Source organism: Budorcas taxicolor, chromosome 14 (assembly GCF_023091745.1).
Source record: "Budorcas taxicolor isolate Tak-1 chromosome 14, Takin1.1, whole genome shotgun sequence".
Classification (NCBI taxonomy): Eukaryota; Metazoa; Chordata; class Mammalia; order Artiodactyla; family Bovidae; genus Budorcas; species Budorcas taxicolor.
Genome location: NC_068923.1, coordinates 27,132,036 through 27,146,486, shown reverse-complemented (window position 1 = coordinate 27,146,486; position 14,451 = coordinate 27,132,036).

Here is a 14,451-nt window from a genome sequence, read left to right as displayed (position 1 = left end):
CTTCCAGCCCAGCGTTTCTCATGATGTACTGTACATGTACATTAAACAAGCAGGGTGACAATATACAGCCTTGACGTACTCCTTTTCCTGTTTGGAACCAGTCTGTTTTTCCACGTCCAATTCTAACTGTTGCTTCCTGACCTGCATATAGGTTTCTCAAGAGGCAGGTCAGGTGGTCTGGTACTCCCATCTCTTTCAGAATGTTCCAGTTTATTGTGATCCAGACAAAGGCTTTGGCATGGTCAATAAATCAGAAACAGATGTTTTTCTGGAACTCTCTTGCTGTTTCAATGATCCAGGAGATGTTGGCAATTTGATCTCTGGTTCCTCTGCCTTTAGTAGCTGCAGAGTATTTGTAAACAAATAAACATGGTTGTGTTCCAATAAAACTTTGTATATAAGAAAATATAAAGTTGGTGAGTCAGATTTGATCCATGAATCATACTTGCTGTTCCTTGGTCTATTTCTTGTGGTAGACTTTGTGCTTTTTAGATCAATTTATACTTGAATCATCACTGATACCTTGGAATAAGACTGGTAAACATCTAGAACAGTATTCTTCAAACTGGCAGTTCACTGGAAGACTTGAGAACTGTGTTAAGAGTGTAGATTCCTGAGTCCTGCTCCTAAAGATTCTAATACAGAATGTCTGGGAAAGAGCCTCAGCATCTGTACTTCTGGTCCCTGGCTCTATATATATACCACAGAGTTTGAAAACCCTAAGTGTATGGCTTCACTAGATAACTTTGCAAAGACGTAATATGAAATAAATCTCTCTGTAATTTGTTTCACCCACAATCCTAGCTCCACGCCAGAACGTCTGGTTTAATGAACAGACTATCCATTCCATCTCCAAACCTCGTGTCATTGCACCCTTTCCTGTTTTATTTAGAGGCAGACACATTTAAGTGAAAATCATCACCATCAGAATACTAATGTGCCAGAAGTCGACGTCAGGATATTTATTCAGCAGAATGCAATTACCAGTAGAAGTTTATGTTCTAAATGGCATGACTGTAATCGAGTGTAGGCTTTTTGATCCCTGGTGATTTTTGTTTCATTTGATTTGTGATGAGTGGAAACCAGGCATGGCTGCTGGGGGCTGGCAAAGCAAGAATAAAGGGGAAATAGCCCCATGGCCACTACAGGCAGTTTTCAACTGCAATATGCCACTAAATCTCCATCACCACCGGGTGGCTCCACATGATTCTGTTAATTGACTTTTTCCCCGAGTAGAGTGAGGGCTTATTTTGCATCAACACAGTTCCATTGTCTGATGATTGTTGTTGGTAATGTCAACTAAACTGAAGATATTTCAGCATCCACATCCACAGGCATCATTGCTGTGACTTTGGAGTGAGAGTGGTCAAGTGTACAGAAGGGCAGCCTACAGAAGACATGGTACTATGCTCACTGCGCTGGTATGGACGGGATGGTTGGGAAGGTCTCTGCACAGAAATGATAGTATCCCCTTCCCGGTGCATCATATCCAAAGGTACTGAGGTTGGTGTTTAGTTGTTCAGTTGTGTCCAACTCCATTGCAACCCCATGGACTGTGGCCCGCCAGGCTCCTCTGTCCATGGGATTTTCTAGGCAAGACACTGAGTGTGTTACCATTTCCTTCTCCAGGGGCCCTTCCAGACCCAGGGATTGAACACTCAGACCCATGTCTCCTGCATTGGCAGGAAGATTCTTTATGGCTGCGCTACCAGGGAAGCTCCAAAAAGGTACACGAGGTTGACACATTCTATTACTGGTGAGGTAGACTTTGACCATGTGTTTAAGGTGGTGTCTGTGAGGTTTCTCCAGTGCAGATTTAAATTTCAACTTTGTAATTAGTAAGCATCTTGTAGGGAGATCCTCCCAACTGTGTGAATTAGTGAGTTGGTTTTCAGGAAATATCCAAAATGAACACATTTAACTCTGTGCATATGAATGATGTATATCAGAGAAACTGATGGCTGAAAGTGGTTATACTGTGAATGAATCTTAAAGTCCCTCGTTTGAGATAGAAGGGTTCACCTAAAAGCCAGCTGAGAATGTCATCTCAGATGTGGGATGACCAGCAGCCCAGCCCATCTCCTCACCTCAGATTGCTGTATTCCTTCCCGACTGCCGTTAGGATGTACCATGTATCCAGAGTTCGTTGCTCTCTGATTACATTTGTGTTATAGTAGAGGAAGAATCCATTCAAGTCTTCCTCTCCTTCCCAGCCAATTAACATAATTGTTGTTTGGTCTGTCAGTGTCTCTCTTGCTCCCCCTCTGCAGTGAGAGATCTGTTTTCACTAACTTGGCCCATGGATTTTTTTTCTGATACAGAACTGAGAGACAGTAATGAAGAAATGAGAAGAGAGAGGAAGGATCCTTGTATACTGGGCCCGTTCCTAGGCTCCCGTTTGTTAGAGAATCCAGGTGAAGAAAAGAAAAAAGAAAAAAAGAAAAGTCAATGACACTGTTGATGTACAAAACAAAGAGCGAAGAGCTGAGAAGAAGAGCAGAAAGAGCCTGATTGACTTAGAATCTTGTAGACCATTCTGTGATTGCCCCAGGAGGTGGCTCGTGGGCGTGGCCAGAGTGCTCTGCATCTTGGTGGTGAAGAAACACGCAGTCAGCAGGTGACATGTAAGCACACAAGAGCCCACGGAGCGGTGCAGCTGATGCCTCTGAGAGTGTGTGCCCCCAGAGTGTGCGCCCCCAGAGACAGGCCTCTGGGAAGAAGACCCTGTTCAGTCACCCATGTGTTCAGTGGCTCCTTGAACCAGGGAACCAGCAAATGCTGACAAATCTAGTATTTTTGATAATCAGCCAGTCCCTGGAGCAAACCCACATATCAAAAAACTTAGGATAAAAGAGGGACTTCCCTGGTGGTCTAGTTGTTAAGACTTCACCTTCCAGCAGAGGGGGTTGCAGGTTCAATCCCTGGTTGGAGAGCAATGATTCCACATGCTTCCAGGCCAAAAAACCAGAATATAAAACAGAAGCAATATTGTAACAAGTTCAATAGACTTAAAAATGATCCACATGAAAACATTTTTAAACACCTCACTCATTAGGGCCCTTCCCCGTGGGAAACGGAGAGAACCCAACTCCTGCAGGATATTCAAGAAACTCATCTGCATGGGGACCTGAGCACACTGCACACTGGCTGGTTCACAGGACTTATTAGCCTATCCCAGATGGCCCGGTCCCATTAACACTGGCTGCAAGGATCAAAAGTTCCCTTTGACCCTTCTGAAAATATTAGGTAATGTCAGTGCAGGGGATAATACACTCTGCATGTCTGCCCTGCAGTGCAGCAGTTGTTGCTCTTGGGAACGATTGTGCTAATTCTTAGGTCATTAATGCCAAGTACTACATGACTACACACTTCTCTAACCAGAGAGAACGCCAAACAGTGTGTGATACATCTTTCTGGAGCATAAAGTTTATTAAGACTATGAAGAACCAAGGAGTTGACCAGCATTATCCCCTCCCGCACCAACATGGAAGACAGGAGTGTGGGGGGTGGGGGACATGCCCCAGGGGACAGTCCAGTCTCTGACGTTTCACCCAGCAGGGGAGAAGGGGCAGGCAGGCCACGGTGGTGCCTCTTCTGGTCGCCCAGACCACTCCAGAGCATCCTCTGAGCTGGCCAGGGTTTTGGATAGGAGACTTTTCTGAAGGCAGTGGAGGTGCTGGATTTGAATCCTGTCATCCAGGTGGGAACATGACCAGGTCCCAGGGAGCTTGGCAGGTCATCCACTGTCTGTTACGGTTTTACTATAGTATTAGTTCTCTTGCTGGAAAGCTCACAGCAAATATGTTTCGATAGACATCTCCAGATTCCCTTAACCACCCCATTCATTTTCTGGGTGAGGCCAGAGGGAGTGACTGGGGACATGTTGTCGGGCTGGCCAACAAGGGTGGAGCTTCCCGCATCAGGCACGTCCGGGAGGCAGTGCGTTCCTGCAGGGACTTTGCCACTGATGTTATGAGTACAGTCATACTGCAGCCGTCACGGGTGCTGTGGTTGTCATGTGTGCCGTGGGTTCTGTGAGAGTTGTGGGTGACGCGGGTCCACGGGTGACACTGGTGTCATGGTGCCCCTGGTGTCACATGTATCACAGTTGCCGTGGGTAGCATCTGTGTCGAGGGCACCCCTGGTGTCACGGGTCACGTTTGTAGCATGAGTATCGTGGGTGCTGTGGTCACCACTGGTGCCACGGGTGCCCCTGGTGTTGTGGGTGAGGCAGCTGTCACTGGTGACCCTGGTGTCACAGGTACCGTGGGTGCCATGGGTGTCATGTATGTTGCAGGCCCCAGTGGGGTCCCGGGTGCTCAGGGCGTCATGGGTGAGGCTGATGTCACGGGTGCCGCTGGTGTCATGAGTGCCTGTGCTGTCCCGGCTGCTGCAGGCGTCACAGGTGAGGCTGGTACCACTGGTTTCGCAGCTGTCGCAGGTGCTGCTGGTGTCACAGGTGCCTCTGGTGTCACGGGTGAGGCAGGTGTCACAGGTATCGCGGGTGCCACGGGTGTCATCTACATTGCAGGCCTCAGTGGGGTCCTGGGTGCTCAGGGCGTCATGGGTGAGGCTGATGTCATAGGTGTGGCTGGTGTCACGGGTGCCCCTTGTGTCATGGGTGCCACAGGCGTCGTGGGTGAGGCTGGTGCTGCTGGTATCATAGCTATCATGGGTTCACTGGTGTCACGGGCATCACTGAAGTCATGGATGATGCTGGTGTCCTGGGTGAGGCAGGTGTCACAGGTGAGGCTGGGATCACAGGTGAGGCTGGTGTCCCGGGTGCTGCAGGCGTCACAGGTGAGGCTGGGATCCCAGGTGTGCCTGGTGTCCCAGGTGCTTGGGGCGTCACAGGTGAGGCTGGGATCACAGGTGAGGCTGGGATCACAGGTGAGGCTGGTGTCCCGGGTGCTGCAGGCGTTACGGGTGAGGCTGGTTCCTCTGGTACCGCAGCTGTCCCAGGTGCTGATGGTGTGGCAGGCGTCCCTGGCGTCATGGGTGAGGCTGGTGTCACGGGTGTGGCTGCTCTCACGCCTGCTGCAGGTGCCGCAGGTGAGCCTGGTCCAACATGTGGCATGGCGGTCACCGGCGTGATTGGCGGCTCGGGCGCTGCTCTCAACATGGGTGTTTCGGGTAGAGGGGCCTGGGCTGGGGGTGATGGTCCTCGCCTCTGGGCAGGGTGGGGGAGTGGCAGGCTCTCTGGTCTTCTCTCTTGACTCCTGGTTCTCCTGCTGCTCAGTGGTCTCCCAAAGCCAAGCAGGAATAAGGATGGACTCTTCAGGGCTGGCGGGAGGGGTATGTTCTTGGCTGCTGAGGTCGGAGGAGACGGCCGGCCTCACCTTGATGGTGCGGACCCTCATCTTGGGTTCATTCCTGTCACTGATGCTGCTTGTGTCTAAGCCCTGGATTAGGTCCCTGCACCAGCCCAGTATCATCTCCACTGTCACCCCAGGGTGCTCACCACAGGCTGGCGGGAGGGGCTCATCCTGGCCCATGTTCACCCATGCGTGCTGCCCAACGTCATCAAAGTACCTCTGTCGGTAGGCTTGAGCATTAGCATTCTTTCTATTAAGTCTGTTATGTCGGTGGATAGATATTTGGGCACATGGTACTGCCCGCTAAGCACACGCTGCCGAAGCTCCCAGAAATCTGCTGTGTCTCGTGGTCTTTCACATGGTACATGGGCATCCCTGGTGTCTCTGTGTGTGTGTGAATTTTTTCTTGTTAAGGGACACTGAGTAGACTGAATTAGAGCCAACCCCAATGGCTTATTTTAACTTAATCTCCTTTTTAAGGACTCTATCTCCAAATGTAGTCACATCCAGAGGTACTGGTGGTTGGGGCTCCACTGCATGAATTTGGGGGGCACGCAATGCAGCTCATAACCCTGTGTCATCTTGAGGCTGCTGTCTGTTGATGGTCTTTTCTTAGTGGATTGAGGATTTCCTGGATCTTCATATGCTGAGTAACCTTCAATTGTACAATATCCTGCACATTTCATATGTTACATTGGGAGACTCTTGACCTCACTTAAATCCTGTCAAAACATAAATGTTCTTGTTTTATCAGGCAAGGGCCTGGTTAGGTTCAGCCTACAAGTTCCAATCTGATAATTAGGATAGTGAAGAACAGAAAGAAGCAGGCTGTGAGTGCTTGAGTCTGCTTAATGGGAAGAATAGAGGTCTGGGAAAAAACATAAATCGTGTTATCCCTTGGTGACCGTGTGGTGTCGCTGTTGGCATGAGACAGCTTAGTGCTGTCATTTCCAAAATAGGGTGTGTACATTCTAGGGATGTGCAAGGTTGACCCTTGAGGTGCCTGAAGAAGACATTTTGTCGTTGTTCAGTCGCTGTCGTGTCTGACTCCCTGTGACTCTGTGCATTGTAGGCTGCCAGGCTCCTCTGTTCATGGGATTTCCCAGGCAAGAACACCGGAGTGGGTTGCCATTTTCTTCTCCAGGGGCTCTTGCCCACCAAGGGATCAAACTGGTGTCTCCTGCATTGGCACACGGATTATTTTTACCGCTGAGCCACCAGGTATTAGAACTCCAATTTCGATTTAGTTTTTAATCTTGAGAAAATAGAAATACACTAACTTTGCTAGTATTGAATATATGATTGATACTGGCTGTGTCACTCAGTCATGAGAGTGGATTCTGTATCAATGGTCTGCAAGAAAAGTGGGAGCTCTGTGACTCAGAGTTGCTCATTCTGAACATACAGTGACATGTTGTAGTTTCCATGTTCTTGGTGAAATGGATTTATACACTATATTACTGATTATGATAAATGAACACTCTTAAAATGTGCAAGTGACTTAAAATATTTTCTGCAAAGAATCTACTGGTCAAGATGATCCTAATAATTTAAGGCAATGATAACAACAATGAAAACATGGAAGAAAAGCATGGCCCTTCTGGGTTTGAACTCTTTCTTAGATATATTGTGAGCTAAAAGCAATAGCTATTGGTGATATGTTATCTAGCAGAAATTTTTTTGGACAAAAAATGCCCACTTAACCAATCTTTTTGAAATGAAAATGATGTTTTTGACAATAAATGAGGAAATAATGGCTTTTGAAGAAAAAAACTCATGCTTTGGAGAAAGAATTTTGAACGCATATGTAAAAAAATATTTCCATTGCTATGGGACTTTTGTTCCTGATTAAGACTGATTCATTTTACCTGTAAAACTCTCATATTTCAATGTTAATAAAGCTTTGAAAGTGCATTTTCTAATTTACTAAAAAAAACTGTCCAAATGAATACTTCAGGTAGGTTTTAAGATCATCTGTAAAAAATATAAATATTGAATGCCTTCTTTTAATTTGTGAAAAACAAAAGAGAGATTAACATTCTAGAAGATGGAAATTTATTGATCAAATGTAAGGCTTATATGAAAGTGAGAGTTGCCCAATCGTGTCCAACTCTTTGTGACCCCATGGACTATACAGTCCATGGAATTCTCCAGGCCAAAATACTGGAGTGGGTAGCCTTTTCCTTCTCCAGGGCATCTTCCCAACCCACGGATCAAACCCAGGTCTCCCACATTGCAGGTGATTTCTTTACCAGCTGAGTCACAAGGGAAGCCCAAGAATCCTGGAGTGGTTAGCCTATCCCTTCTCCAGGGGATCTTCCCAACCAAGGAATCAAACTGGGGTCTCCTGCATTGCAGGCAGATTCTTTATGAACTGAGCTATCAGAGAAGCCCCAAGACTTGTATATGGATATACTTTTCCACAAGGACCTGTGTTTCTTTGTGAAGTATATTTTTCAACTAGACAGCTATTAAAATAAAACACCAAAAAAGATTTAGAAGCAAGCCATCAAATCACCGTTTCACAAAGGTTTATACCCAGGCTTTAAAAAGCAGTGGTACATGTTCAATTATACTTTCTTGCTAAAATTAATTTTATTATTAATAGTTTTAGGTAAGACAGAAAAGTTTATATCATTAATCAGTATGCTAAAATAAAATTTATGTAGCTCATATTTCTCATTTTCTTTAAAGTTTATTTTTGTATATTTTCTTATAGACACAATCATAGTTAATTTTGGTGTTTTACACACTTTCTTGTGTACCAGGTACTGTTAGAAATGCTCTACTTATATTAATTAGTTTAACTCTGACAGCACCTAATATATATATGCTATTGTCCCCATTTAAAGAATCAGGAAGCTGAAGAACAGATAGGATAAGAAACGGGCACAGGAGAAAGAAAAACACCAGTACAGTATACTAACGCATATATATGGAATTTAGAAAGATGGTAACAATAACCCTGTATGTGAGACAGCAGAAGAGACACAGATGTATAGAACAGACTTTTGGACTCTGTGGGAGAGGGAGAGGGTGGGATGATTTGGGAGAATGGCATTGAAACATGTATAATATCATATAAGAAATGAATCGCCAGTCCAGGTTCGATGCAGGATACAGGATGCTTGGGGCCGGTGCACTGGGACGACCCAGAGGGATGGTATAGGGAGGGAGGAGGGAGGGGGGCTCAGGACGGGGAACACATGTACACCCGTCGCAGATTCATGTTGATGTATGGCAAAACCAATACAATAGTGTAAAGTAAAAAAAAAAAAATAATAATAATAATATAATAATTAAAAGAAAAGAAACTGGCATAGGAACAACTAGCTAATATGTGACAGTCTGATGATTTATTAGTATAGTAATACATATATTGAATTTATACAAAGGCTTCCCTGGTGGTGCAGAGGTTAAAGTGTCTGCCTGCGGTGTGGGAGACCTGGGTTCGATCCCCGGGTCGGGAAGATCCCCTGGAGAAGGCAGTGGCAACCCACTCCAGTATTCTTGCCTGGAGAATCCCATGGACGGAGGAGCTCGGTGGGCTACAGTCCACGGGTCGCAAAGAGTTGGACACGACTGAGCGACTTCACTTTCGCTTTCACTTTGTTACATTTTAAGACCAACAACAGACCAATAGACATATAGGATTAAAATTTAGAGACTATTTGTTTAATGTTACTAGGCATGGTGGTGACACAAGAGTGTGTTCACAGGAAATTCAATCCAACATCATTATGGTATATTTAGCATTTATAAAACATATGCATGGTCTTACTTAATTCCCATAGCTTCCCTTGTGGATCAGCTGGTAAAGAATCTGCCTGCAGTGCGGGAGACCTGGTTTTGATACCTGGGTTGGGAAGATCTCCGGGAGAAGGGAAAGGCTTCTCACTCCAGCATTCTGACCTGGAGAATTCCATGGGCTGTTTAGTCCATGGGGTCGCAAATAGTTAGACTCGACTGAGCAACTTTCACTTCACTTTTCAAGATAGTTGTGTTGATCTCAGGAGCACAAGCATATAAAATAATGTTTAATGGAGTCTGATGGACCTGGGTGTGAAGTTGAGCATTACCACTTAATCATATCTGTGACTGAAGATATTTCCTGTCTTCTTTGGATTCATTTTGTTAATATTCAAAGTGGGTAAGTCAATATGTATCTTGGTGGGTTACTGTACGATTAGATGACACATTATAATGTAACACAGGGTAGTGGTCAAGAATGTGGATTGAGCAGCTGGACTGTCTGGCTTTGAATTCTAGCTCTGCCCACTATTACTAGCAACTTTCTCTGTTAAGTTGTATATTTTCTCTCTACCTTAGTTTCCTTGCCTGGAAAAATGGGCCTCAGTTCAGTTCAGTTCAGTTCAGCCGCTCAGTCGTGTCCAACTGCAACCCGATGAATCGCAGCACGCCAGGGCTCCCTGTCCATCACCAACTCCCAGAGTTTACCCAAACCCATGCCCATGGAGTCGGCGATGCCATCCAGCCATCTCATGCTCTGTTGTCCCCTTCTCCTCCTGCCCTCAACCCTTCCCAGCACCAGGGTCTTTTCCAATGAGTCAACTCTTTGCATGAAGTGGCCAAAGTATTGGAGTTTCAGCTTCAACATCAGTCCTTCCAATGAACACCCAGGACTGGTCTCCTTTAGGATGGACTAGTTGGATCTTCTTGCAGTCCAAGGGACTCTCAAGAGCCTTCAACACCACAGTTCAAAAGCATCAATTCCTCAGCACTCAGCTTTCCCCACAGTCCAACTCTCACATCCATACATGACCACTGGAAGAATCATAGCCTTGACTAGACGGACCTTAGTTGGCAAATTAATCTCTCTGCGTTTGAATATGCTATCTAGGTTGGTCATAACTTTCCTTCCAAGGAGTAAGCGTCTTTGAAATTTATGGCTGCAATCACCATCTGCAGTGATTTTGGAGCCCCAAAAAATAAAGTCAGCCACTGTTTGCACTGTTGCCCCATTTATTTCCCATGAAGTGATGGGACCAGATGCCACGATCTTTGCTTTCTGAATGTTGAGCTTTAAGCCACCTTTTTCACTCTCCTCTTTCACATTCATCAAGAGGCTTTTTAGTTCCTCTTCACTTTCTGCCATAAGGGTGGTATCGTCTGCATATCTGAGGTTATTGATATTTCTCCCAGCAATCTTGACTCCAGCTTGTGCTTCTTCCAGCCCAGCATTTCTCATGATGTACTCTGCACAGAAGTTAAATAAGCAAGGTGACAATATACAGCCTTGACGTACTCCTTTTCCTATTTGGAACCAGTCTGTTGTTCCATGTCCAGTTCTAAGTGTTGCTTCCTGACCTGCATACTGGTTTCTCAAGAGGCAGGTCAGGTGGTCTGGTATTCCCATCTCTTTCAGAATTTTCCACAGTTTATTGTGATCCACACAGTCAAAGGCTTTGGCATACTTAATAAAGCAGAAATAGATGCTTTTCTGGAACTCTCTTGGTTTTTCCATGATCCAGCGGATGTTGGCAATTTGATCTCTGGTTCCTCTGCCTTTTCTAAAACCAGCTTGAACATCTGGAAGTTCACGTATTGCTGAAGCCTGGCTCGGAAAATTTTGAGCATTACTTTACTAGCGTGTGAGATAAGTGCAATTGTGTGGTAGTTTGAGCGTTCTTTGGCATTGCCTTTCTTTGGGATTGGAATGAAAACTGACCTTTTCCAGTCCTGTGGCCACTGCTGAGTTTTCCAAATTTGCTGGCATATTGAGTGCAGCACTTTCACAGCGTCATCTTTCAGGATTTGAAATAGCTCGACTGGAATTCCATCACCTCCACTAGCTTTGTTTGTAGTGATGCTTTCTAAGGCCCACTTGCCTTCTCATTCCAGGATGTCTGGCTCTAGATGAGTGATCACACCATTGTGATTATCCGGGTCATAAAGATCTTTTTTGTACAGTTCTTCCGTGTATTCTTGCCACCTCTTCTTAATATCTTCTGCTTCTGTTAGGTCCATTCCATTTCTGTCCTTTATCGAGCCCATCTTTGCATGAAATGTCCCCTTTGCTGCTTCGCTTCCGTCGTGTCTGGCTCTGTGCGACCCCATAGATGGCAGCCCTCCGTCCCTGGGATTCTCCAGGCAAGGGTACTGGAGTTGGGTGCCATTGCCTTCTCCGATGCATGAAAGTGAAAAGTGAAGGTGAACTTACTCAGTCGTGTCCGACTCTTAGCGCCCCCATGGACTGCAGCCTGCCAGGCTCCTCCGTCCATGGGATTCTCCAGGCAAGAGTACTGGAGTGGGGTGCCATTGCCTTCTGCGAATGTTCCCTTGGTATCTCTAATTTTTCTTGAAGAGATCTCTAATCTTTCCCATTCTGTTGTTTTCCTCTATTTCTTTGCATTGGTCGTGCTTGAGGAAGTCTTTCTGATCTCTCCTTGCTATTCTTTGGAACTCTGCATTCAAATGGAAATATTTTTCCTTTTCTCCTTTGCTTTTCGCTTCTCTTCTTTTCACAGCTATTTGTAAGGCCTCCCCAGACAGCCATTTTGCTTTATTGCTTTTCTTTTCCATGAGGATGGTCTTAATCACTGTCTCCTTTACAATGTCACGAAGCTCCACCCATAGTTCATCAGGCACTCTGTCTATCAGATCTAGCCCCTTAAATCTATTTCTCACTTCCACTGTATAATCATAAGGGATTTGATTTTGGTCATACCTGAGTGATTGGATGGTTTTCCCTACTTTCTTCAATTTAAATCTGAATTTGGCAATAAGGAGCTCATGATCTGAGCCACAGTCAGCTCCAGTCTTGTTTTTGTTGACTGTATAGAGCTTCTCCATCTTTGGCTGCAGAGAATATAATCAATCTGATTTTGGAGTTGACCATCTGGTGATGTCCATGTGTAGAGTCTTCTCTTGTGTTGTTGGAAGAGGGTGTTTGCTATGACCAGTGCATTTTGTTGGCAAAACTCGATTAGCCTTTGCCCTGCTTCATTCTATATTCCAAGGCCAAATTTGCCTGTTGCCCCAGGTGTTTCTTGACTTCCTACTTTTTCATTCCAGTCCCCTATAATGAAAAGGACATATTTTTTTGGGTGTTAGTTCTAAAAGGTCTTGTAGGTCTTCACAGAACTGTTCGACTGCAGCTTCTTCAGCGTTACTGGTTGGGGCATAGACTTGGATTACTGTGATATTGAATGGCTTGCCTTGGAAACAAGCAGAGAGCATTCTGTCGTTTTTGAGATTGCATCCAAGTACTGCATTTCAGACTCTTTTGTTGACCGTGATGGCTACTCCATTTCTTCTAAGGGATTCCTGCCCACAATAGTAGATATAATGGCATAAAAACCTGGAATGTTAGGTCCATGAATCAAGGCAAGTTGGAAGTGGTCAAACAGGAGATGGCAAGAGTGAACGCTGACATTCTAGGAATCAACGAACTAAGATGGTCTGGAATGGGTGAATAATCGTGCCTACAGAACTTTTATGTGGACTCATTCATGTAATGTGTTTAGGATCAAGCACGTAAGAAAAACTCAACAAATGATGGGTATTATATGGGTATTATTAGTAAATAGAAAGTGCTTAACATAGTGTGTACTCAATAAATAGCAACTGTTGGTTGTCATTATACACACAGCACATTAGTCATGATTATACAATTAAAAAGTATCCTGGGCTCTTACTTCTGGTTTTACAGGCATAGAACATTGCCTTCTGAGTAATGTAGGCAAAAATGTGTTCCTGGGGAGAGAGCACTTAATCTTGAGCTCATCAAGAAAGGCAGCATTGGGGTCTGAATAGGATTTAGAGAGTTAGAAAACATGGAGAAGATAATGATGTAAAATCCAAGAGATAGGAAAAGAAAATCATGTTTGTGGAAGAAAAGATACAGTGTTTTGGATGAAGCAAAGCTGCATTAAAAGAGTAATAGGATTGCAGGCTTAACTGGTAGTCCAGTGGTTAAGAGTCTGAGCTTCCTATTGAAAGGGTGTGTGTTTGATCACTGGTCAGGGAGCTAAGATCCCACATGCCGTGTGGCACTGCCAAAAAACAAAATCAAAAGCACTCACATAACTTAGAGGCTGAACATTGACAAAAGATTGATAAATTCATACAATTAATTATCTTTGATATAAAGAAAAATAGATAAGATGGCTAGAGAGCATCACCAATTCAATGCACATGAATTTGTGCAAACTCTGGGAGATAGTGGAAGACAGAAGAGCCTGGAGTATTACAGTTCATGGGGTCACAAAGGATCAGACATGACTTAGCAACTGAACAACAACAGAATGTTATCTGGGATATGGTACTACTCACAAACGTAATGGGATACAAAATTTACTGGTTATCATCTCAGTCCCTGAGAATACGTATTATATTGGAAAAGTGGTTTCTGTTGGTAAGGTAATGAAGAATGATACTTCAAATTTTACCTGTTTGGTGTTTTAAATATATTTTCTCTCTTAACTGTATGGATTCACAAAAGCTTTGCAAGATCATTGAATTGTTAAGACCACAAGATTAAGTGAAAAGAAAACATATGGATAATGACTTCCTGTGTAAGAGAATATTGGGGGAAACTGGGTTGGAGCTTCCTACTGAGGTCATACCTCTGAACACTGGTCAGAAAAGGAAATGAGTTTGCCGTGAGAAAGATTAAACTCTAAATCAAGCCACTCTATCAGTACATACTAATAGTTCAGATAACTATGAGTGGTGGAACAAAAAGTAGCTGAGTTGGTAGAAGAATATAAGAAGATACCTGAAGGGATATGCACATAATTAAAGTGCTTTAAAGAAGCAATCTCTAACTTCATTGGGTGGTTCCAAGTCTGGTGGCCTTCAAGGTACTAGTATGCTTAATTCTCTGTACTCAATTTTGCATAAAATGTTGTAGAATGAAAAATGAGAAAAATAACGGACAAGTATGTTGGAAGGTGATATTGATTGAGGTCAAGAGGGTGGGCAGAGGGCAAAAGGGTCATAGAAACTGTCTGAGAATTTGTTTCTTTACCAGTAATGGAGGAACATTCTTGGGAGGTGGGAGGTGTCGGGAGTCAGGTGTTCCAGTAGAACTTTTTTGCAAATATCTCACCTTAGGATAATAGGTAAAAGATAATTGCTAATAGAAGAAAGTTTCTCTATGAAGTTCTCTTAG